At 36.6% G+C, this 16,176-nt stretch overlaps 1 protein-coding gene across 1 annotated transcript in view; it reads left to right on the forward strand.

Annotated features, from left to right (window-relative positions):
- CDH12 (cadherin 12) overlaps positions 1 to 16,176 on the forward strand; it is a 526,003-nt gene that overhangs the window by 139,071 nt on the left and 370,756 nt on the right. The gene's annotated exons all lie outside the window — the stretch shown is intronic.

Raw genomic sequence — 16,176 nt, forward strand, 5'->3', positions numbered from 1 at the left:
TGGAGCTCTGATTGTACATGAGCCAGACTATAATCAGTGATGCATGCACTCTGGAAGAAAAATCCTGTCAGAAATGAATGATCTTTATGGGCTGTGGATATTTAAAAGTACAAGATTACAAAAAAAAAAAAAATCCAAATAAATAATCAATTCTTAATTTCTTTAATTAATAGAAATCCAGTTTAAGAGAATTCTGGTGTGTGTGTGTATATCAGGAAATTCAGCATAATTTTAATGATTTACTGGCTTTCTAATAGAGTCATAGTGTTGGTGTTTGTCAGTTATCTGTGATAGCTTTTTAATCTACTGGCCAGTTCATCTTAAATTTGAGGCAGTAGAAGGCTGCAGGCAGTGAAGGAGTTATGGTAGGTCCTGTGATGTTCTGTGGTAGGAGAGGAGTCAGGGCAGAGGCTGAGGGCAGGCTGGCAGAGTGCAGCCTGGGGAAGGGCAGCCAGGTGTCCTGGCCCCTGGTGCCAAGGCAGACACATGGTACCTGCTGGGGCTTTGGCATGGGAATGACTTCTATTTTAGCTGTCTAATCAAAAGGGGAAACAAGGACTGGGAGGAAGGAAAATGAAAGCTTTTAGATGGCACTAAGATGCAAAATAAGAACACTGTGGGAAAGAGGGTGAGGGGAAGTGAAGGGCATGGTTGTGGTAAAAGTAGCTGCAGCTACACGGGCAGAGGACCCTGCTTACTGCAATGTCCACAAATTTTTAAGAAGTCTTAAAGACACATTTATTTTTGATCTACTGCTCTATAGACAGAGAGATCAGGAAGCTCCATCGCTTATTGTGTACAGAGATTGTATGCCAAATCTTGACCTGAATACATCAGGTATCTGCCTTATCTAATGCAAACTAAGACCAAAAAAAAAAAAAAAAAAAAAGTTTTCTGGGAATATATATATAAAATTTGGTTGTTTATAGGAAAGAAGTTTGTAGAAGATGGGTAACTGCTAACAGTATAGCACACACAAGTGGTGTGTTACCTGTTGTAGCTCTAGGAGATAAAAAGGTAAGGAATTTAGATCTGCCCTGCTTCTGACATTTTCAACTATTCATTTGAATACCCTACAGAGTAAAAAATATCTGTCACTGTCTGTCCTTTCAACAGACTTAGGAAGTATTTGTGAAATGTGAACAGGTGCTGGAGGCAGTCTGAAAAAATGTCCATATATATTTCTTAAAGCACTTGTACTACTTGGGAGAACGACAAGCAGTATAACAATATATTAATCTGAATCTCACTAAAAATCAGTATTATTAAATGCCACTTTATAGAACTCCTTAAAGACTTTTTAAATCTTTTTGCACCCATTATAATTAATGGCCAGAGAAAAAGAATTACAAGGAAAAGTAAATCCGTTTGCAGATAAGTTGCTTTCTGCTGTCTGATTGCATACATACAAAATCTGAATATTTTTTATATATTCAATTTCTTATACATTAGATACTATATTTTGAAAGACTGGCAGCAGTCACCTTGACAGAAGAGGTTACAGTGACAGTGCTATTTTGTTGCCAGTAGTAACATCTGTGTTAAATGTGGTTTAATTAAGTTTGAGTTTTGAAGTTTATTGCTGTCACAGTACTTGGTGACATTTTGTGAAAACGAGATGGGAATATTAACACAGCTCATCAGCCAGGTAGTCTCTGCCCATTGCTCCCTTTGCCAACTTGAGAGTCCGCATCTACTGTCCTCAGGAGAAAGGTGAATTCCTGCTGGAAGTCATCTAGTGGGGAGGGGTAGATAATTCTGCGGTCTGTAATCCTGCATTCAGACACATAAATCAGGTTCACTTAAATATCTTCATAAATTTGCTCTAGTGTATAAATCATGAACTTCCTTGAAGATAGAGTGAATTCATATGGTTTCATCTTTTCCTGCTACATTTACAAAGTTATACATTGCTTAAATTGCTTAAATTGTACAGAGTTTAACCTGTCTCACTGTTTGATGCTTAATTACTAGGAGCTCAAGTGGAAAAAGTAACAAGGATTTACAAAACTTATCAGGCAGAGGTTCCATTTTACCTGAAATTCTAATGACATTACTAATGACTTCTGAAAGACAGACAAAACATTTCATTACTGCTAAACATAAGATTTTTACAGCTAGGTATATTGGGTTTGTGTGGCCAGGTTTTGGTGGCTGGGGTGAGGGGAGGGAGGCACAGAGCTTCTGTGAGAAGCTGCTAGAAGCTTCGCCCATGCCCAACAGAGCCAATGCCAGCTGGCTCCAAGATGGATGTGCCACTGGCCAGGGCTGGGCCAGTCAGAGCAGGTGGCAGTTCCACCTGTGGGAGACCTGTGCTGGAACAGGGTCCTGGCAGGACCTGCAGACCTGTAGAGAGAGGAGCCCATAGTGGAACAGTTTTCCTGGTAGTGCTTACAGCCTTTGGGGGGACCCAAACTGGAGCAGGGTGTCAAGCTAGAGGAGTTCATGTGGCAATGTCTGCTATGGGAGGCAACCAAAGTTGAAGCAGGGGATAGACTCCTTTCCCTGAACAGTGGCAGAAAAAACCTGTGATGAGCTGACCATATCCCCCACTCCCTAGCTCCTTCCACCACTGGGGCAAAAAGATAGAGGTCCTGAAGGAAGGAGGAGTGGGGTGAAAGTGGTTTTAAGATTAATTTTAATTCTCATTATCCTGCTCTGATTTTGATTGGTTATAAATTCAATTAATATCCTCAAGTCAAGTCTGCTTTGCCTGTGACAGTAATTGATGAGTGATGTCTCCCTGTCCTCATTCATCTTCCATTATAATTGTTTTCCTCTATACAGTTGCAGAAATGAGTGATAGAGAGTCTTTGGTGGTGGCAGCACATCCAGGCAGGATCAAACAACCACACAGGCTGTTTTATGATGTCCTGTTTTTAAGAAAAAAGAAACATGTTGGCAAACTAAAGCTGCAGTGCTCTGTGTTTTTTTGGCAGTGCTGGGTTCCTTTTGTTGCTGTTTTGTTTTGGTATCTTAGTGGGAGGTTTGTGAGAGTTAATTTTTCAGCTTTCACCAGTTTAGTATACAAGTGTCAGCAGTGCTGAAAGAATGTATGTACTTTAGGAAATATAACAATGAAACACTGAACTCTTTCAGTTCCATTAATTGGTATGGATATGTATGTAAAAGTTGGAATACCTGTGCACTTGATTTTCGTTTAATATATTGGCTTAATTGGGGTTTTAGGTGAGTAAGACGAGTAAGGTTAATAGGATTCCTTCATGCAAAGCTGCAAAAATAATAGTAAAACATTAGTAGAAATTCTAAGTAGAAATTGGAGAAATGCTCATAATTATACTGTGTAAAGACCTATAAATTTTCTAGTTAATTTGTGTAATAGAATAACCTGTCACTTTTTTTTCTATGTAATATAGTGCTCTTTGCTAAAGAGGAAGGGGAATGTTGAGGTTAAGAATGTAACTCTAATTGTTATTATTCATGTGGTTGTTGGCAGTGAGACTTGTAGTATAAAGATGAGGTTGATTTAGACATTCACAGATGTGTCTGTGGTTTTGTTTGTTCTTTGCTGATACAAGTTGAATGAATATGGATGTGTGAGGTGAAGCATATTGAGGAATAGTGCTGTAAGTTTATATGCTTTGCAAATGTTAAAAAATATTAGATATCTCCTTGCTAATTCTTCTGTTCTTTTATCACAGATGTTCATTTACAACTTGTGTTCAGTGAGGCATATTTGAATCTGATTTCTTTTCACCCAATATGTAACCAGTGAATTTCCTATGTCACCACTACAAAACCATATGTATGTACAGACTGAAATTGTTCACGTATCAATATTGTTCAGTAATACAATTTTTTATTCCCTATTGCCATTATTCTCTAATAAATTAGTTTTCTGCACTTGAAATACAAGACCAGTTGCTGTTATTGATTCAGTGTAAAAATAGCAGTTGTTTAAAAAGCAGTCCAAAATTTAAATTAAAAATTGCACGTTACATCTTTTTCTTTTCTCGGTGGAGGAGGGAGAACTTAATTTCCCTATTGATCATTTTGATGCCACATTACTTAAGAAAATAAGCAGAAATATAAAAGCGTGCGTATAGATTTTGAAGGCATAATTGTGATGATCAAAAACCTTATGGGGAAGCAGTTCTAAATGAACTTTAAATTCAATTTCTCAGAAAACAAAAGAGCTCTGAAAGCTCAGCGTCACTCTGAACAAAGCAATTCATTACCAGACTGTTGAAACATCATCTTTATTCTATTAGAATTCGTGAACACAGCCCACAATCAGGAAGTGTTACTTGAAATAAATAGATACTTTTTACTTTACTTTTTGCCCAAATTAGAGTATATTCTAGTGTGAGTCATTAATTTAATGGCTGAAATGCCTGCATCAAGCCAATGAAAAGTAATGGGAGTTCCCTTTACAATGTGAATCACCAATCAGAGCCATGGAGGATAAAACTAATTTCTTGCAGGTACCAAGCTGGAGATCTTGCAAAGGTGTTCCCAGGAGTTTTTGGTGCTCAGTAACTAGGTCTTTCAATTTACCACACTTCTGAGCAGCTGTTACTTACAGGTGAAAAGCATTCACTAGGCTCCCTGCATCCATTTCTTTACCTGCAGACCGCTGCTGGCAGGCTTCTGCTTGTAGTGTGCCTTATCAGCAATTGTGTTACTGTGATATACGATAATGGGTTATCAATTAAATGGAAGTAAACCAAGTCAATAATCTATAAGAGACAAATTTATTGCAATCACTGCAAGAACTGGATTATCAGTTGAAAGAAAAAAAATTCAAGTACTTGCTTTATGAAGAGTCTCAGTAATTGCTCTCTGTGGAGTTCTTATTATCTGACAAATAAATATTGAACAGAGCAAGTTATGAAACACCTACATGCAAAAAGTATTTATGTGAAGCTAAACAGTGTGGATTGCAATATGAACATAAAGTAACAGGAAAGGATAAATACCACATACAGCTCAGAATTGTGTTTCACTCTTTATATGTGTTAAGAGAAGACCAGTGGACTTTGAAATAGAGAGGAGGGCTTGCCATCCCTGCTAAGTGCTGGGCTGCCACTTTTTCTCTTCCTGCTATCTCTAATACACCAGTGTACCTTCACCATTACACACACACATAAGGACATCACCTCCAGTTGTTCAGGTTGCCCACACCCATAAACAGCCCTTACAAAACCCAGAACTGTACATGTGTCAATCTTGTTCTTACCCACTGGCTAAACATGTTCAAATTTGCACACAAAATGCCCTCTGGTAGCTCCCCTTTGACCTACATTCACACTCATATCCAGTTTCAGATTTACAGTCTCTCCTATCTTCATTTTCTTGCTGCCTAGTTGGGTTTGAAATTTGCAAACATCTTCCTTGCTCAAACACACACAGAACAGACAAAATGCTCCTCAAGGAAGTGAGTATGGGAGAAGAGTTTAAAAAGAAGAAAGGAGGCACTGCCATGTTCAGGCACCAGACTTGCTCCCCCTTGCATTCAACCAGCTGCTTTCATTCCTGCTGCTGCCCTCCTTGCTGTGCATGCTACATCTGAGTCACCTTAATCCCTCTGTTTTTCATCCTGTCTCCTCACAGGTAAACCACACGCTCCAATTTACTTTTAACCTTTAGACCCACTGTTGCTACAGACATTCTCCATTTTGGTATTTCTGGTGCTACCAAAGGTAATCTCAGACTCATAGACTCATTGTAGCTTTAAGATATTTGCAAAGTTCTGTTGGGTTTACAAGACTCCAAAAAATGTTTCAGTGCTCCCCATTCAGTTTTTCATGAGATGTATCTGTTTCTCCCATATCCACCGCCCTTGAACCATTCAATGAAACCCATCCCTTCCTCATAGCACCAGATGTAATTATTATTAATTTCTTGCCAAGACTTGTGTTGTATCCAGCAGATTCTCATCCAATCTTCAGGAATTTCTTCTGTCCTCCTCAGTAAGATTAGCCTTACTTCAGGGCACAGTTACCTGCAGGCATGCCTCAGTATTACATTTGTTCTCTTTAATTCCTGATCCTGAATTTAGCCTGTTTTTCAGTCCAGCTGGAGTAGCATGTGCTCAGACTCAGAGACAGTCAGTCTAACATTGAAAGAGGAATTTTTCAATTTTTTTCCATACTGAATGATTGTAATATTAGCCATCTTTGTACAAAACCAGTAGCTCACCCTTGTGCATATGAGTACATGTGAATGGGAAGTCTGGTTTGGTGCAAGGTGGCATAGAAAGTTGTCCTGGTTTCAGTTTGAAACCAGGCAGAAACACGGAATAATGTAGTGGTTTTGGCTCACCAATTTGAACCAAATTCACTGCTTAGGTTGCAACAAATAAAAATTTCAGGAAATCTTTACAAACCACCACATTGGTCCACTTTTTTTTTGAAATAACAAATCAGGAAAACACCTGATTTACCTGGTAGTTTTTCAGAATGTGTAAGAGGCTGAACCCTTCTTTTGTTTACAAGCAGGAATGAACTTAAAATTCCTCTGCAGGTCATCATGCTTGCTGTCAACACTCATGAATTTCTCAGAAATAACTGCAAATTCATTCAAGTTTGAGGTGACCAGAAATGCTGCTAAGTATTCCAGATATATCTGTAATTTTAGTTTTGCATGGAAAAAAAAGAAAAAAAAAAGTCAGATTTTGCTTGCCTACTTGATTTTGACAAATTTAAATGAATTTAAAATAGGTTAGACCTTCAGGAAGCCTATATTATATTTTCAGCAAACAGAGGAAAATTCATTCCTACTTTTTCTTTACTCAACATCAGATGGAATTGAGAGTTTCTGAAGAAAGACTTGAGAGTGTCCTCTGCAGATTTTACATCTATCAGTAAGTGGCCGATAAAGTGACAGTGTTAAGAGAGACACGAGCTCCTTAACTTTGTTACACAATTATACTACCAATGCAATCCAAGTATAATAGCTCTTTATATACCTAGGCTATTCTTCACAAATACCTCCCCTTTCTGGAATATGATGATTGGCTCTACCATCCAGGTAGAAAACCTTGAAAAATTAAATAATAGTATCTTGTTTTTTCACATAACCTACAGCTAATCCTTTCAAGTAATGATTGTCTCCTGCCACTAGGTAGGATCTATTTAATTTTATGTTTTTTAAGTAAATATGATCTTTCCCCAGTGTTCCTGGTACCATTTTATGTTTTACTATTTTTCTTTTTATATTTTAATCAATCTGTGATGGAATTTACCACTAAATGACAAAGAATTATGTTGTAATTGAGGAATATGAATGGCAGAACCATATACTACTAATTTAGTAGCATATTTACCACATCGTAGCTGGTAGAAAATCAGTAAGTTACTTAAGTTCACAAGGCAACAATAAACCATGAAGTGTAACTCTTTGCATGGTGTGATAGCCGGCAGCTTCTCCTTTAACAATGCAAAACTTATTATAAAGTTAAATATTGGAGCTATGTACCCAGAAACAGTAATGCAACATTTAACAGTGCTGCATTATCTCATTAGACCTGAAGATTATAATTTCTCTAGCTCAATATTAGCTGTCCTTGGCAATGATAGACTACTCAGGATTTCCTCAAAGAGGAAAGACAGTCTCAGTCTTCCATATTCATGGTGTTTGTCACTTCAAAAACAAAAACAAACAAGAAAAAAGCACACACACACACACAAAAAAACCAAACACAAAAAAAACAAAAAACAAAACAAACAAACAAAAAAAACCCCTGGACATTTTAATGATACTGATAATTCACAATAGTGGAAAGGAAAATGAAATGGTATATTCTGCCAATGTGAAGATTATTCTTATTTATTAATTCCTATTGCCTGATTTTAAGAGCTATGGATTATATTAAAAAAACTTGAAGAAAACTGGTTATTAAGGGCCTGAATAGGTACAAGTGTAAAAAGAGTAAATATCAAAATCTAAGAGCTGAAAGATCCTTTCACAATTCTTCTATTTTGATTCTTGAAAGTGCGATGGTGGAATTTATGTTTAAGGTGCTCACAGGTATTTCTCTTGTGTTCAGAGCAGTGAAAGTGTTGTGGGGGTGCCTCATCCTTGCATTCAAAATACTGTGTGCAAAAGAGGATGCACAGATCTGTACTGGTTTAATTGCAGTTGGAATAAAATCTTTGTGTGAAACCCCGTTATTATTAGTCTATTTGCAATAATAATAATTGTGGTCAAAGATAATGCAGGACAATCTTATCAATACAGTCTTATAAAATTAAAACACAGGAACTTGCTAGCACCTATTCTTGTTTGTCAGTGTCCAGTACTCCCATGTTTCTTTGGGCTCCCTGTATCAGAACAGTGCTGAGACACTGCAGAGCACTGTCAGCAACTAGGAAATATTTAATGTTGGTATTCTTTAGCTTGAGGGTCTGTGCAGAGCTATTTTATAAGGGAGGGATCATATTGGAATCTCCTGAAAGGTTTCTGAATAGTCCTCTTCAAAATCTTCTGAGTCTAGGCATCCATTAGAATGGAGGAGAATTTAAATAAGTCTGGAGGTACTGTGAAATGATAATGCCAGTGGCACTCACAAGTTGTGCAGATATTTCTCAGTCTTAAAAGCTCATTATTCTATTAAGCATTTCTTTCTCTTCTACTTGCTGACAGAGAGTATGTTGCTTGAAGCTAATTATTTGGACTTGGCCTCACAAATATGAGCTTTCTCATTTAGAGTAAAGGTTAGCTCTTATTTATGACTTACTTCATCTATTTTATTAGAAGAGTGGAAGCAATTCTTAAATCATTGCATAGCATCTTAATTAGGATTTTGAAGAGAGCTTTCATAATTATGGAATTTCTTTTATGGACTTTTCCTTTGAACCAAATGTTTCTTAGTCTTTTATGCAGTTTTATTGAGACTACACACCAGAGTTATAAAACATTTGAAAAGGAGATTTAGAGAAAGATAGAGTTTTCTCTGCATCCCCCTCCCACAGCTACCCCCCTGCTCATGTTTATTGTTCAGAGTAAAATTCTTCTCTTTAGACCTATGGGTGGTAGTCTTCTGAAAATTGGAAAGTAGGACATGGAGAGCTGTTTTATACTTTTGTTCTTAAAAGAAGCTTCTTTGGGTCGTGGGTAGTGCAAAGGTCATCACACCTGATGATTTTAATTGTAAAATTTGCTGTAGTTGTAGCTATTTTTCTAAAACCCGGGCTTCTGATACAAAGGAACGAATGAATCTTGGGTTTCCTCAAAAAAAGAGCATTCTTCTGATGTCTGTATTTGAGGAGAAAAGTTTAAAAATATGTTCTGTGTTGCAGAATTATAAAGACAGTCTGAGAAGAAAGCCTTTTCTCTTTCCCTTTCTTAAAAACATGGTCTCTTAGTAATCAGGCTGTATTGCATTCTTAGTTTGGAATTTCCTTATTGTAGTATCTCTGGAAACTTGAACTACTGCTGTCCTTTTTATAGAATTAGTGGGTGAAACAGCTTCATACTTAGAAATTATTAACTTTCTACATTATATATTCGGTTGATTTTGGTTTGGTTTTTTTTTGTTTGTTTGTTTGTTTTGTTTTTGTTGTGTTTTTAAAAATTTATTTTAGGACTACAACTCTATCAAAATATTGGAAACAAATATGCCTTTTAAAATATCTCTAAGTATTTATGGTTTTTTTTAGCCTTGACTTCTACAGTTATATATGTTTATTTCTATAAGTAATTCTATGTCAACTTTAAATGTCTGTTTTCATACTGAGGCAGATCAGGTGAATTTACCTTGCAATTCCTGCATTGATATCATTATCCAGGGAGTTGGATTGGGCCATGGTGTTGTACAGTACGACTCAAAGTTCACATTTCTGTGGGCATGACTTTTATGAAATGTTAATTGCTACTCTATGAATTTTTGACAAGGTCTGAATCTGAGAGAATCTTGAATTGTATCTGCTGGCATCTTTTCTTTAAAATAAATGTACTGAAAGTACTGAAAAGCATCCAACTGATGTTTTATGAAACATCAACCAGAACAAGGTGTATTTTTTTGGAAATAGATTAAAATTCAGCTTTTAGCATCTGAAAATGACAGGAATTGGAAACAGTGTCTCCCTGCTTATTCTGCTCTTCTAGAGCAGGTTCTTTTTTCCCCATTTCCTTGCTCTCCAAGTGATTTTCAGTTCTTTACACATACACCTCTAGATCCAAAGTTATTCTAACTTTGTCTGCCTCCTCTGAAAACTTGGCAGTACATATGCTCCCTATATCTCCTCAGGAGTTTCTCAGTATGCGCCTCGTCTGCAAATTCCTTCTGTGCTCTGTTGCTGCCTCTGTCCATCATGTCTTACACTCCAGGGAGCTTTTTTTCAATTGAGCATCCTCATTTGCTCTCAAGGCTATCTAGCTCTTCTCTTAATACAGCACACAAGCACAACAATTCTTTTGTTCATGAATCCTTAAAAAAAGATTGAGCTTGTATTAGAAGATGAACAAGTCAAAAAAAAAACAAAACAAAAAAAAAAACAACCCCCCCCCCCCCCCCCAAAAAAAAAAAAACCAAAAAACCCCACCATTCAGAATATGTAAAATGGACAAATGGACAATCAAGCACAAAGACTTGTTCATCATCACTCTCAGTACTTAATGGTAACTTTTTAAACTGTAATGTGATTTGGCATGGCTTTCCCTGTCTAGCTAATCTGTGTAGGAAGTGTGAAGTTACATGACATGTTAATATCCTTTCAGATAAGATAAAAAAACCCCATCAAACAATACAGTTATAGAGAAAATTGTTCATTTGTTAGCATTTTTATAAATGTTTTTAAGATATACCACCTTTCACTTTTATTTTTATTCTTCTGAAATGAAGATGCTTTGGCTTCATAGGGCACTGTTCATATCTTGTTCATCAAAACTATCTTTACCAATGTAAGTGCATCCTCCATTTATATATAAGTACGTTAAGAGAACTTGGAAACAGGTTATGCCTGCTGGCAGGCATTGGCAAGTGTCTGACAGTTGTCTGAAAATACATGTACAAACTTGCAATGTTTTATTGCCTGTCGTTACCTTCTCACTGCAGAGTGTCTGTGTCATAACTCACTGAAACCATCCTACATGGAATACAAATATTCAAGGAGAATAAAATTTTTAACACAATTTTCATTTTAAAAACTGGCATTTCCTATGAAAATAGCATTACAATTAGATTATGATGAGAGTTCTATCATGGCCATGATGAGAGTTCAGTCCTTTACTTCAGAAGAGAATATGGTGACTGGAAAGATTTTCTAGTCCTTCTGAATTGAGATTTCTTATTTGTTTCTGATTTTCCACATATTCCACCAGCCTGCTGGAAAGGGGAAAGCATTGTTGTTAGGATCTCAACCTGAGATGCATGTAAATAATGTATATATATCTGAGCACAAACACATGCATCCCACAAGACAGCTCTTGCCATTCCATTTACTAATTAGCTGGGTGGGAGGCAGTGTTGGAAAGGCAGTGAGCATAGAGTTGTGTAGGGCATCTCCAGCTGCCCTAGTGCTTTCTTTGCCAGTTGAAACACTGCTATTGGGCATCAGAACAGCTGGGCCATATGGGATCCACCTCCATTTGTCTATGGGCACTGCTCTAAGCAAAGCCTGTTAGTGTGGTATTTGAGGAGATGCAGATTGAGCTCTGAGTGGGAGCCTGAGACAAGATGCCAACCCTTTGGTTAACAAAGGGCATGTAGACCAGTCCCACCAGCTAGGAGAGCAGGCACTCAGAGACACAAGAGAAGCCAAGGACACTTCTGAAAGACTCCAGACTATGACACACAGACTGTGAGTATATAAAAGCCCAGGGTTTTTTTTGGTCAGTTGTCCCGCCTCAGTGGCACCAGCTCAGGCTGTTTCTGTGTTACTGTGCCATAAATGAGTGTCTTTATGGAAAAAGAGAGCTCAGATTCTGCTAAGGGAAACCTAAGGTCAAATTGGTCTGGAAATCTGGTCTGTGTGAGGGTGGGGTGTGTAGGGTGTCAAACGGGGACTTGTTACTCACTGGACCCACCAGCTGTGAAGGGCTTTGGCCCAGCAGTGAAAGTCTCTGGTGGTGGCAATGTGACTGCCAGAGTGCCTTCTGAATGGCCACAGTGAGAAGCTTCCTTACCTGTGGTCATGTACCATCAGTGCTGCTACCCACATGGCACTCTGACTTTGCCACTGCCTTTGCAATACAAGCAAAGCAGAAATGAGATGTCAAAACAGACTGACCCAGCCATCTTTCACAAAGACACAGGATACCACACTCAAACTGGTGACTCTGGTGATTAGCACCAAAGCCAAGCTTTCTTGCTAAGAAGTATCCCATCCCCATGCTCACATCCTAAGCTGTTCTTAAAATTAACATGTCTTGGAAGGCATCCAAGGTAGGAATAGATATACCTTGCTTTTAAATATTAATATAAGTTACCACAGGAAAGCAAAGTGCCCAAACAGAGATGCAACTAGTATTCATTGGAATAGATGGGTTTTTTGTTTTTTGTTTTATGTTCTTGAGAGGTTAAATACAGAAACCGTCAAATGCAGTTTCTTAACACTTAGATCAGATGCAAATCCTGGGGACTCACCAAAGACTCTTGTGAAATGTGATTGTATTAAATAAACTTTAAAGTTCTACTGCTTCATGTGGTTTGTAAGGTTTGGAGATATTTGCAAAAATGCATGAAGAGAACATAAGAACTTGGGAATTCATTCAGGAATGTGATTGCATGAGAAAAATGAGTGTATAATTGAAGATTTTATTTATGCCAAATTTTATTAAGCATTATATTTTTGTATTTCTACTTTCTGGATGGCTAACTGACTGTAGTAAATGAAGTACATAGGTGCAAATATAAGTGAAGTCCTGAATGTTGTGCTATATAGAGCTGATTAAGACCTTACATCATGTCAGATTGTGGATTTTCCTAAGTTTCAAAGACTGGTATATAGGGAAACTATATTCTCTCCTTAGGTAAAGTACTTATCTTGTAGGTAATTATTTTTTTATCCGTGCACGTATGAACACTAACTGGAAAATTAACTGTGTCTTACTACCATGGAAATTTCACCCTACAGGATGATTCTAATCAAGTTACATAAAGAATTGTTCATAAATATTACCAGGAGGTGAGCTTAACCAGCACAGTGATGTGGCTCTTTTAGAGTTTCAGCAATTGGATTCATGTCAGCTTTGTTACATTGCGAACAGCAAGACGTTGCAGAACAGAAAATTAAAACCTTTGTGCTCCTAAATTCTGAGATGAGTTAATTTCTTCCACTCTGTCCAATTTTTCAATCTTTATTTACAGTGTAAAATCTACTTCAGGAAAGCAAATATATTCTAAGACTTCTAAACCCTAATATTTTGCATTGGTCTAAAAGGAAAGTGTACAGAAGAATGAAATACAAGCCACACACTATGGTCCTCTGACTGTTGGCATGTGATATATACATATGTATACATATATATATGTGTATATATGTATATACATGTGTATATGTGTGTGTATATATATATGTGTATGTATATGTATATATATATGTGTATATATGCATGTACACATATTACAGCTGTCCATCCTCAGGGAATTCCAGGCAGGATTCACTGATAGAAAATTAGTAATTTTTAATCTTAAACAATTCATTCTTTGTCACCATAGCTTTTAAGTTTCTCCATAATAATAATGTAATGTTCAGTTTAGATGAATGCTGAAACATTGTAGGACCATGGCTTTACTTAAGCACTAGTAGTGCAGCTGGTATATAGCCTCATAATTTGGCAAGTTTGCTCAATGTGCTTCAGTTTTTAACAAGGAGTTAATCTTATAAAAATATCACTTAAATGCATAAAAATACTCTCAAAATAATTTCATTTGTTTTCTGAAATCTGGACAGTAACTTCTTGTTTTCAGACTTTAAAAATGTTTGAGAGATTGGTTGTTTTATAGTGGGAGTTTTTTTGGTTTTATTTATTTGGGGTGGGTATTTTTTGTTTTGTTTGTTTTTTTGGTTGGCTTTTGTTTTTTAATTAGAGAGAGGGGTATGGATTCAATCTTATGGAGACAGTCTGTTTTTGGTCAAGATATGGACAAAAGTTCCCAGAATGGTAGCATAAATTTATATTGATGTGGTTAATTGTAAAAATCTTTCAGACACTTCTATTTCTGTGACAATAGGAGACAGCCTTAAGGTTGGACTGTGGCAGAAGAACATAAAATTCTACACGTATGTGTAGTGTGACACTTCTGCAGATTGCTTTGACATGGAAGTCAGAGTTTGGAATTATTGTGGAATAATGGTCTGTGTTATTGTTACACACAATATAAATACAGAATGTTCGGCATTCTTTTGTGGGATTTTTTTAACTTCCATGTTTTTCTGTGGACAAATTTCTGCCTCTCTGTTTTCAGTATTGCTTGACTGTGGTGTTCAAGACAGAAGAAGGCAGATACTGTGTTGAATTGTTGGGTACCAAAGATGACTCAGGCTGCATCATAGCTGCATGTCCCAGATTTTCCCATGAGGCTCATCCTCCATTGGCCCATTGTGGTATTATTCCTTTAACATGCAACTCAAATCAAGGGCTATTTTTCCCTAAAATGACATATGAGATGCACACTTGATTTCCTCACCAAGTACACCAAGGTCCTCTGCAATCTAGTGCTAACAAGGTGCCTTCTTCTAAGGTTGCTGAAGATACAGTTAATTCAAGTTTTTCAGAAAGGGATAAAAGTGTTAGCTTGGATATGATTTTGCTATGCTCCTTTGAATGTGCAGGCAGATCAAATTTGCAGTACTTTTCTCTGTTCAGAGTATTCCTTGTCACCCCTTGTCAATCGTTGCCATAATTTGCAGAAAAACAATTCATAGAATAAAGAAGATTTTTTTTTTTTTTTTTTTTTTTTTTTTTTTTTTTTTTTTTGGTAAGCAGTTAAAAGTTCTGTAGTAGAAGTAGTTTTCAAGGCTGAATTAAGTCAGCGGAAATATTCACAGTCATGTGACCCAGAGCATGTATGTTTTACTCTTTGATTACAGTCTTCTAAATATCTCTGATGAGCTTCAGCTTTAATTTACCATCTGTAAAATATATAGGGTTTGTATTCAAATAAAAGTGTTTGGTTCCTATCTTTCGAGTATGTTAAATATTTTGTAATAATTCTGAGGAAACATGAAAGCAAGCCTTTAACTAGAGGTCATTTCTCCAGAGAGGAAATTAAAAAATAAACTTTCATTCATATATTTTTGTTCAGAAAAAAGAGAGACTCAGCATCCTAAATTTTTATATGTGTTCTGAAGATATGGGGGATTCTTTGCATGCACCAAATACAAGTTGGGATCTTCAGTTTACTAATTTCAGCAAAAATCTTTGGAGGAATATGACTCAGGTGGAATGGAGAAATTGCTCAAGGCAGCCTGAGGTATCTTCTTTATTTTCTTAGAAATTTTGAAGAAGAAGATAAGTAACACTTGTAACTGTAGTAATTTCTGAGAATCTGTACACTAAGTGTTTAATTAAGTATCAGTTTAATTTATGATGGAATATGTAGAGACAGATTTCTGCCAGCATTCTGAAAGTGCTATAGCCTAATTTTTGTCATCGTTCAACAATACCCAGAAGGTGGCACAAGTGCACAAGGAATTTGCACAATTCTTTTCTTATCGGAGTTCTTTTATGTTTGATTGACTGATTTTGAGTATTCTAATTAAAATGCAATTGTTTAGCTTTTCTGTTTCTTTACAATGCTAGGCAACTTGTTCAGGTAACAGTTTTTATGGGGTTTTGTATGATATCAGAAGTTATTATTTTGGAAAACATAATGAACTGATGTCTTTATTTATAGCAAAAGCTCTAAAAGATTTTTCCATGAGTAAGTCACAGATGAGGCTGATTTGAGACTTGGGGAATGTTGAGAAGGCTTTCACTTCCATTTTTATTGTAATTTCATCTTTTTGTAGCAAAATGTCTACATATTTTTTGCTCATTGTCTTCCTTGCCAGTTTCCCTGACATAACTTAAGTAGTTAGTTTTCTATGAAAACATACAAGGAAGTACCTAGGAAGGAATTTGGGTTATAATTTTATTTTCCAAGTAATTGATCACAGATGGAACACATTAATTATGAGGAGCAGAGAAAAAGCTGTAGTGCCTTATTGAAAAAATACATTCAAGGCATATTGCCTATCTACTGAATTTATCAGTTAGTTGTGTAGT

This window comes from Erithacus rubecula (genome assembly GCF_903797595.1).
Source record: "Erithacus rubecula genome assembly, chromosome: 3".
Lineage (NCBI taxonomy): Eukaryota > Metazoa > Chordata > Aves > Passeriformes > Muscicapidae > Erithacus > Erithacus rubecula.